The sequence below is a fragment of the Pollachius pollachius genome (genome assembly GCF_949987615.1).
Source record: "Pollachius pollachius genome assembly, chromosome: 14".
NCBI lineage: Eukaryota > Metazoa > Chordata > Actinopteri > Gadiformes > Gadidae > Pollachius > Pollachius pollachius.
In genome coordinates, this window is record NC_136947.1 from 13,745,696 (window position 1) to 13,753,195 (window position 7,500).

The following is a 7,500-nucleotide window of genomic DNA, read 5'->3' on the forward strand; positions in this document are numbered from 1 at the left end:
TCTGACTCGGCCTCCTCAAACACCAGCCCCCCCGGGCTCCCCGCGTCGGGATTGACAGCCGTGACGCCGCCGCCCTCGCTCTCCCGGGCCCGTGTCTCCGGATCCGGACGCAGCCTCAGGATGTGGCTGCCATTTTGGTGGGCTTTGGGTTCCAGGCCCGGGGAGGGGAACCGGGACGTGCTGGGCTCCGTGTCAGGGGAGCGAACCGCCTCCGTGTCTGTCTGCTCTCCCTGGGAGTCTCCCAGCGTGCCGCCCAGCTTCACCCTGGGGGGCTGCAGGGGGAACGCCAACGAGGGGGATCCGTTGGCCTGGGGGGGGACATGCTGGGGGAGGTGTTTGGGGGAGGCCGTTAAGGGGGGCCGGCGTTTGACTGGCGACCGCCTGCTTCTCCTTGCCGACGCCGACCTCGTTCTGTGGCGCGGCGAGCGTACGAGGAACTTCCCTCCGCCTGGAGCCTTCATCGCCACCGCCCTCTGACGGCTGCATCTCTCGTTTGTCCTTCCCCTTGGTGAGAGATGAAATGGTCTGGCTGAAAGGATGCGGCCGTGGGTAAACACTGTGATTAGTGTCGGGGTCTAGATTAGTGACCGGGCTCACATTAGGAAGCACGGTTTGATTATCCAATCCCGAGTGACTTTGAGTGGCAGGTATATCTTGTCTCTGGGCCCGGCCGGCCTCCAAGTGGCTGCTATTAACGTCAATCAAGTCTCTCTTCCTGCTGCGGCTGCCCTTGCCCTGGAAACTCTGCATCTGAGAGTTGACGATTCTCACCAGGTTCTCCTTGGACAGGAGTTTCAGGACGCCGTAACTCCCGGTGAGGTTTAACCTCCTGCTCGTGTCCCCGCTGAACCCCTTCGCCGGCACACCTGTGGTCGTGTGGTCGCCGGGATCCGGTCTGCTCCTGGGTCTCGCCCCGGGTCGGAACCGGGTTTTATTGGAGTGCAGATCACTTTTATAGCGGATCACAAAGGCCTTTTCCACTTTTCCTGTTTTAGTGGTCGTCTCGTCGTTCTTGGTAATGTTTCTCCCCTTCAAGTCTGGGATTAGCTCCCTGTTATTGCCTGGCGCGTAAGTGCCTTCCTGTTTATTGACAAACCCAACCTCTCGCTTGGGCTTTGAACCCAGCTTCTCCTTGATGGCCAATGAGGCCGCAGCGTGGCTCTGCAACATCTTCGCATACGAAATGGATCCGCCCTCGGCCTCCTGATCGCGTCCAATCAAATTCCTATGAGTCACGACAGGCATCCCGTTGGTGTCTGCGGTCGTGTCCCATTGGTCGGCGGCGTGGTTCTCCACTTGCTTCGCCGCGTGAGGCCCGCCCACTCCTCGCCTTCTAAGACTCCTATTGGCTGAGGCTCCGGTGGAGAGGTCCTCCGAGAGACAGAGCAGCACCAGCAGCAGCAGGTTCCGGGTAATCATGGCGTCTGGAGCAGAGATGTCCTAATTTGAACGGGGCTCGCTGCGAGGCAGGGCTGATTTTCCGCTTGTCTTCATTCTCCTCCTCGATGTGTTTCTCCCTCAGTGCAAACCCCACTCCTCGTCTTCCTCCCTCCTCCTCTCACTCCTTCATCACGTGCCCTTCACGCAGAGCTGGAGGCTGAAGTGTCAGTCACTCGCTGTTCTCCCTTGCTCTCGCGCTCCCTTCCCTCCTCTCTTCTTCTCTCCACCTCCTCGTCTAAAATCGACCTCGATCTCCCCGAGCGTCTTCCGGTTCCTTCCGTCGCCGCGCTCCTGCCCCGCCGCCTGTTTTGGTGTGTTCCCCGCGGAGGGATGTCTCAACGGCCTGGGAAGAAACAGATAAACATAATTAAGTTAGGATCCTGAGTCATTGTGCCGTGGTAATTAAAATCGGTTGAGCAGAGGGGAGATGGGAGAGAAAGAGAGAGGGAGAGTGACGGATGGAGAGGAATAGTGTTGAGGCAGCGCCCCTCAACAGTGGAACAGGTAGGACAGTGCCTGCCTTAACAGAAACAAGCAAACACATTTTTGCACAAGCACACAGGTAGCCTGTGGGTTCAGGAACCACATCCGTTATAATGACCCAGGGGTGTTGTGTCTGCATCTTATTAGACACGCAGCACACATCGGAACCCAATTATGAGAACATTATTCCGTTCCTCTCGCCAAACACTCTCCCTCTGCTGGTCCTCGAGTCCTCAGTAGTGGAGTCGAGTTTGCTAGATGCAATCTGTCCAAACCATCAAACCCCAGCACCCCATGCCGCTACTTTGAAGTTTGATGAAGTAGTTTGTGATGTATTGTGCTGCTATGCAGAGCCAATTAGAAAGTGAATACAGATCCCAACTCCAGATGAAGTTGTGCATTGGAAGCAACTGCGCCTTGAGCTAACATAAAACAACGTCGATTCTATAACGCAGGGGATCTGAGAGGGAGACAAATCTTTTGAGCTGATGCGCCTGCTGGGAACGCAAAGAAAACCGAAACATTTTCCATACGATATCAATCTGACCGGCGCATTATGATAAGGACGAGTAGTAGCTCACATGAAAGAAACAACTGTTGTCGAGGGAAAGATAAGCATGTGTGTATCGTTCTAAAGAATCCCTCCACGGGAGACGGAGGCAGATTTGAAAAGAAAGGCTGTTAGATATCTTGGCAGCACCTCTATCATTATTTAGTATATCGACATTAAGCAGACTCTTATCAATTGTTTGACACATCACTACACTAAGGGGCAGGGCAGTGCTACGCCCCTTGCTCAAAGGGTGCCTACAGGTGAACTGGGGACGTATGGGTTCAAACTGAGACAGTTTCGATGTGGGACGTCCAGCGCCCACTATCGTGACCATCCAGCGAGGACGGGGGTCCGTGTTGTGTGGTAGGCCCGGGTGTCTGACTCTACCGACCTGAGCCTGTCAGTACATTCACCGGGGCATGACGGAGGAAGGAATATTTCAGATGGAAAACACTTCTCGACACACACACAGACATGCACACACACACACACACACGCACACGCACATGCACATACACACACACACACACACACACACACACACACACACACAAAATCATAAAAACAGTGCCATCAATCCCCAACAAACACACACACACTCTTCCCCCCCCGACAAACAAACAGACACACACAGATGCAGCTCTCAGCTCCCTCAGACTCTCCCTAAACTCTGTCAAAAGCACCAAACACTTTTTTTCGGTGAGGAGAGATTTACGGAGGGGAAAGGGAGAGGAAATAAATAAACGAAAGAAATAAACAAAAAACAAGAAATACTTCTCCCCGCTCCCTCCCTCCCTCCCTCCCTCCCTCCCTCCCTCCCTCCCTCCCTTCTGGCACATGTCTCGCTTCCCTCCCACTCACCACCTGTCTCGCTCCCATCTCGCCGGCGAGGAGCGACGCATCCACCGCGAATACGCCCCCATCCCCTCTCCTTCAAGGCGCCGTTAGCTTGGCGCGCCATCTTCTTCTCCTCTACCCTCGCCCCCACTACCCCACCAGAATCCCCCTCCACCCCGACCCCTTCCCTGTCAATCACGGCCGCTGTCGCCGCCACCATCCTCCGCCCTCACACACCACCCAAATCAATCCATCAGCCCCCGTCTCGCCTCGTCTTCCCGCGGCCTTGTGGCGCCGGCATCGCAATAAGCGGCGGTCCCCACGCCATCCCCGCGGGGCTCCGCCCCCTCAGCCTATAAAGCCATCGCTCACACCGCGGATGGCAGGGTACGCCACACGTGTGTCTGTATGTGCGGCGGGTTAACGCGGCGCGTGGCGAAGGAGGGCTCAGACGTCCTGCTCCTATGTTAAAAAACAAAAGCCCCCATGCGTCACCGCACACCAGGGAGAATCGAACATGCAAGTCTGGGGATTTTAATGTGAGGCGGCGTGGGGAGTGCGCAGCCAACTGTGTCATTGGATTCGTTGACACACATCCCCCCCCTCCTGTCGTCCGTCCCCCCTGCCTCCCTCTCTCTCTCTCTCTCTCTCTCTCTCTCTCCCTCCCAGAGGAGCCTATCAGCAGGGACCTGCCTGGCCGGGCGAGCGTTGCCATAGGCGGTTTGCTAACGAGGTGGCTGCAGGTGACGGGGACAATTAGGCGCGTATTGACACTGGTCCAGGAGAGGTGCGCAGGCTTCCTTAAGCTACAACTATTCTGGGACTCGGCTCCCGAGCAGACTAGGGTGTTTTTAGCTCCGCAAACAAGTGTCAGAACAATGTTGGCAAAATGTGTTCTATCTATATGTCTCTCTCTCACACACACACTCACGCGTACTCACACAACCAGCACACTCGAATAAATAACACACAAACAAGTCTGATAGTAGCAACACATACTGTTCACACAACCCACACACACACACACACACATACCCAACTCTTCAAATTACAAACACACACTCTCACCCCAACAAAGAAGACACACTATCACCTCAACATGGAAACACATAAAAAAACATACACACTCACACCCAGACACAACCCACTCACACTCCCGCCCAAACAAAACACACACACACACACACACACCCACACACACACACACACAAACACACAAGCACCACACATACAAACAAACAAACACTCCAAGACACAAGATATAATCCAATCCACAACACACTATACACACAAACACACACACTCCCTTTAACCATCAAGGTCAAAGTAAATGCTGGCCGTTTCATTTTGAAGCTGTGTCCTCATTAGCTTGTCCTATGAAAAGATACCTCACTTATTCACAACCCTTGGTGTTGAAACCGCCAACAACACAACACATCACATCTCAACGCATTACAACACAACGCAACATAACACGACACAACATTTCCCAATGCATCACAACACAACACAACGCATCACAGGCCCAGAAAGTGGCGTCTCCCCCTTTTTCCCTTCCTAATGAGTTTGGGGGGATACGAGCCGTAGCTGGGGGGGCTAGCTCCAGGCACTAGCTAATTACAGTTGTATATAACGTTCAGCTAAAGGTGTGTTCCCCATCGCCGGGTGGTCCCATTACTCCCAACGTTCCCCCTGATGCCTTTTGTGGCGCTGCGGGAAGCAGCCCAGAGTTTGTCACCCGGCTGATTAATTGGGGTCATCAATATCTTAATTAATTCCCTGCCCCCCCCCCCCCCCCCCCCCCCCCCCCTTTCTTCCATTCTTCCCTTCTTCTTCTGGGCTTCCTGGGCCGGAGCGCGGCGGCGGAGGTTTGGTACGGATTAGAGGCGGATCCGCCGCCATCGATCTCAGAGCAGGCGCGGTGCTCCGTAGGGCTGTCACCAACTGAACGAGACGAGGAGACGTTAATTACAATTCACCTCTGCGCGCCAGCACCAAGCTGTCTCTCTACCACCCTCTCACTGGCGCTCTCTCTTGCTCTCTACTCTCCCCCTCTCTCCATCTCTCTCTCTGTGCCTCTCTCCTTCTCTCACTCCTTCTCTCCCTTGCTCTCTCTCTTCCTCTCTGTCTCTCACGATCTTTCTCACTCTCTCTCCCTCTCTATGTCTCGCTCTTATTCTACCGCTCTCTCTGTTTCGCTCTCTCCCTCTCTCTCTCAGCCTCTCTCTCTCTCTCTCTCTCTCTCTCTCTCGCTTCTCTCCCTCTGAATGGCTGCAGTGGCATCTAGGCTGGCCGAGCAGAGAAAGAGAGAGGACGCGAGAGAGAGAGAGAGAGAGAGAGAGAGAGAGAGAGAGAGAGAGAGAGAGAGAGAGTAGAGAGACAAACGGACATGGTAGGTCTCGGTCTCTCTCTCCTCTCTCCATCTCACACACTCCAGATGTCTCTCTGTCCGTCTGTCAACACGGGTAGTAACAAATTCATGATCTATGACCTGCCTTGAGAATGCTCTGCATAAAAAGGCTTCTAGATGTTTACAAGGACGCACACACAAACATACACAGGCGAATACACGCACACACACGGAGGGACACAAACACACGCAAGGCGAACAAACACACACATACACACACATCCACATAACCCCACCTATACTACAGCACAACAAAAAGCATCAACACAGACATGACATCAAAACAACATGATGCATTCTAGTCACGCACAAACACACACACGCATGACCGCGTATCCGTACGCTCCAAAGGCACCCGGCGACTTGCCACGCCACTCTCCTCTGACAAAGAAGTCTCTGCAAGGACTTCCTTCCCTGGACCAAGGCAAGCCACTCACACACTCTCTCTTCATCTTGTCCTCTCGCTCACCCTCTCTTCCTCTCCCTTTCTCTTTCTCTCATCGTCTACCCCCCCACTCTGGATCTCCCCCTCTGTGTCTCCCCCCTCCCCTCCCTGTCTCTCCAGGAGGTAGTCGCAGGAAGACACCCAACAGAATTATGCATGGAGAAACAAAGGAAGCACAAGAAAGAGACGGAGAGACAGAGGAGACTGCAGAATATACTCACGGTGGACTGGGGCTGTGTGTTTGCTGTGTGTGATTGCTGTGTGTGATTGCAGTGTGTGTTTGTGTCTGTGTTTGCTCTGTGCGTGTTTGTGTATGCGTTCGTTTGGGCGTTTGTGTGTCTTTGTTTGTGCGTGCATGTGCTTGGTGTGTGTGCGTGCATGTGCTTGGTGTGTGTGTGCGTGCGTGAGTGCTTTTGTGCGTTTGTGTTAATAAGATTGGGTGTGTGTGCGTTGGGTTTTTTTAACCGCAAATTATGCGGGCATCCGTGCCTCTGATAAGAAATGATGCTCGTTATATTCCCTCCACGACCCCCCCTTGAACCCTGGCCCTGACACAGCGAGCAGACCTGCCAGGGTGGGCGGGGCGGCACCCACTCAGCACCTACCCTCCCCTCCTCCCCGACTCCCCTCCCCTCCGCAACCCCCTGTTAGCACGTTAGCATGTTGGCAAGTTAGCATCGGACAGAGCACTATCCCCCCGGGCCCAGAGAGACACAAGGAGGGGAGGGGGAAGCAATAGAGAAACAACAGATCAACAACCAGGGAACAGCCACACGACGACAATCAGACGACAATAGGGCGAAGAGGGGTGGGGTGGGGGGAACGGTAATCCAAATGAATGTGTTGCGGTGGGATCAACTAAGTGGTGTGAAATAGGCGTAAATCCACTTATAGAAGGAGAGAGGAAGGGGAGGAGGGGGGGGGAGGGCGCGCTGCAGAGAGATTAGGACTGAACGGATTCACGGTGTCGCAGAGCCGGGCCGGCTGGCCCCGACTCATTAGATCAATGGGACCGGCCTGAAGGTCAAGAGGCACATTGCGGGGGTGGGAGTGGGGGGGGGGGGGTGCTTTATCCGCCGGGCGCTCCGTGTTATCAGGGCTCATGCCACACAAAGCTGCATTCTAAAGGTTCCCTTGGTTTAAGCCCCCGGGACGGCACCTCGTCCACCTGGCCCACCTTGCAGTCATGGGACTTGAACAGGCGCTCCTTTGGAACGCGGCTGCGTGTGGTATGAGCCCCTGTGCGACATCACAAGTGGACGTGTGTTTCGCCTGGCCAGTGTATTTGTGTTACAGGTGGGAGAGGCGTAGATCTGATTCTGAACCAGATTG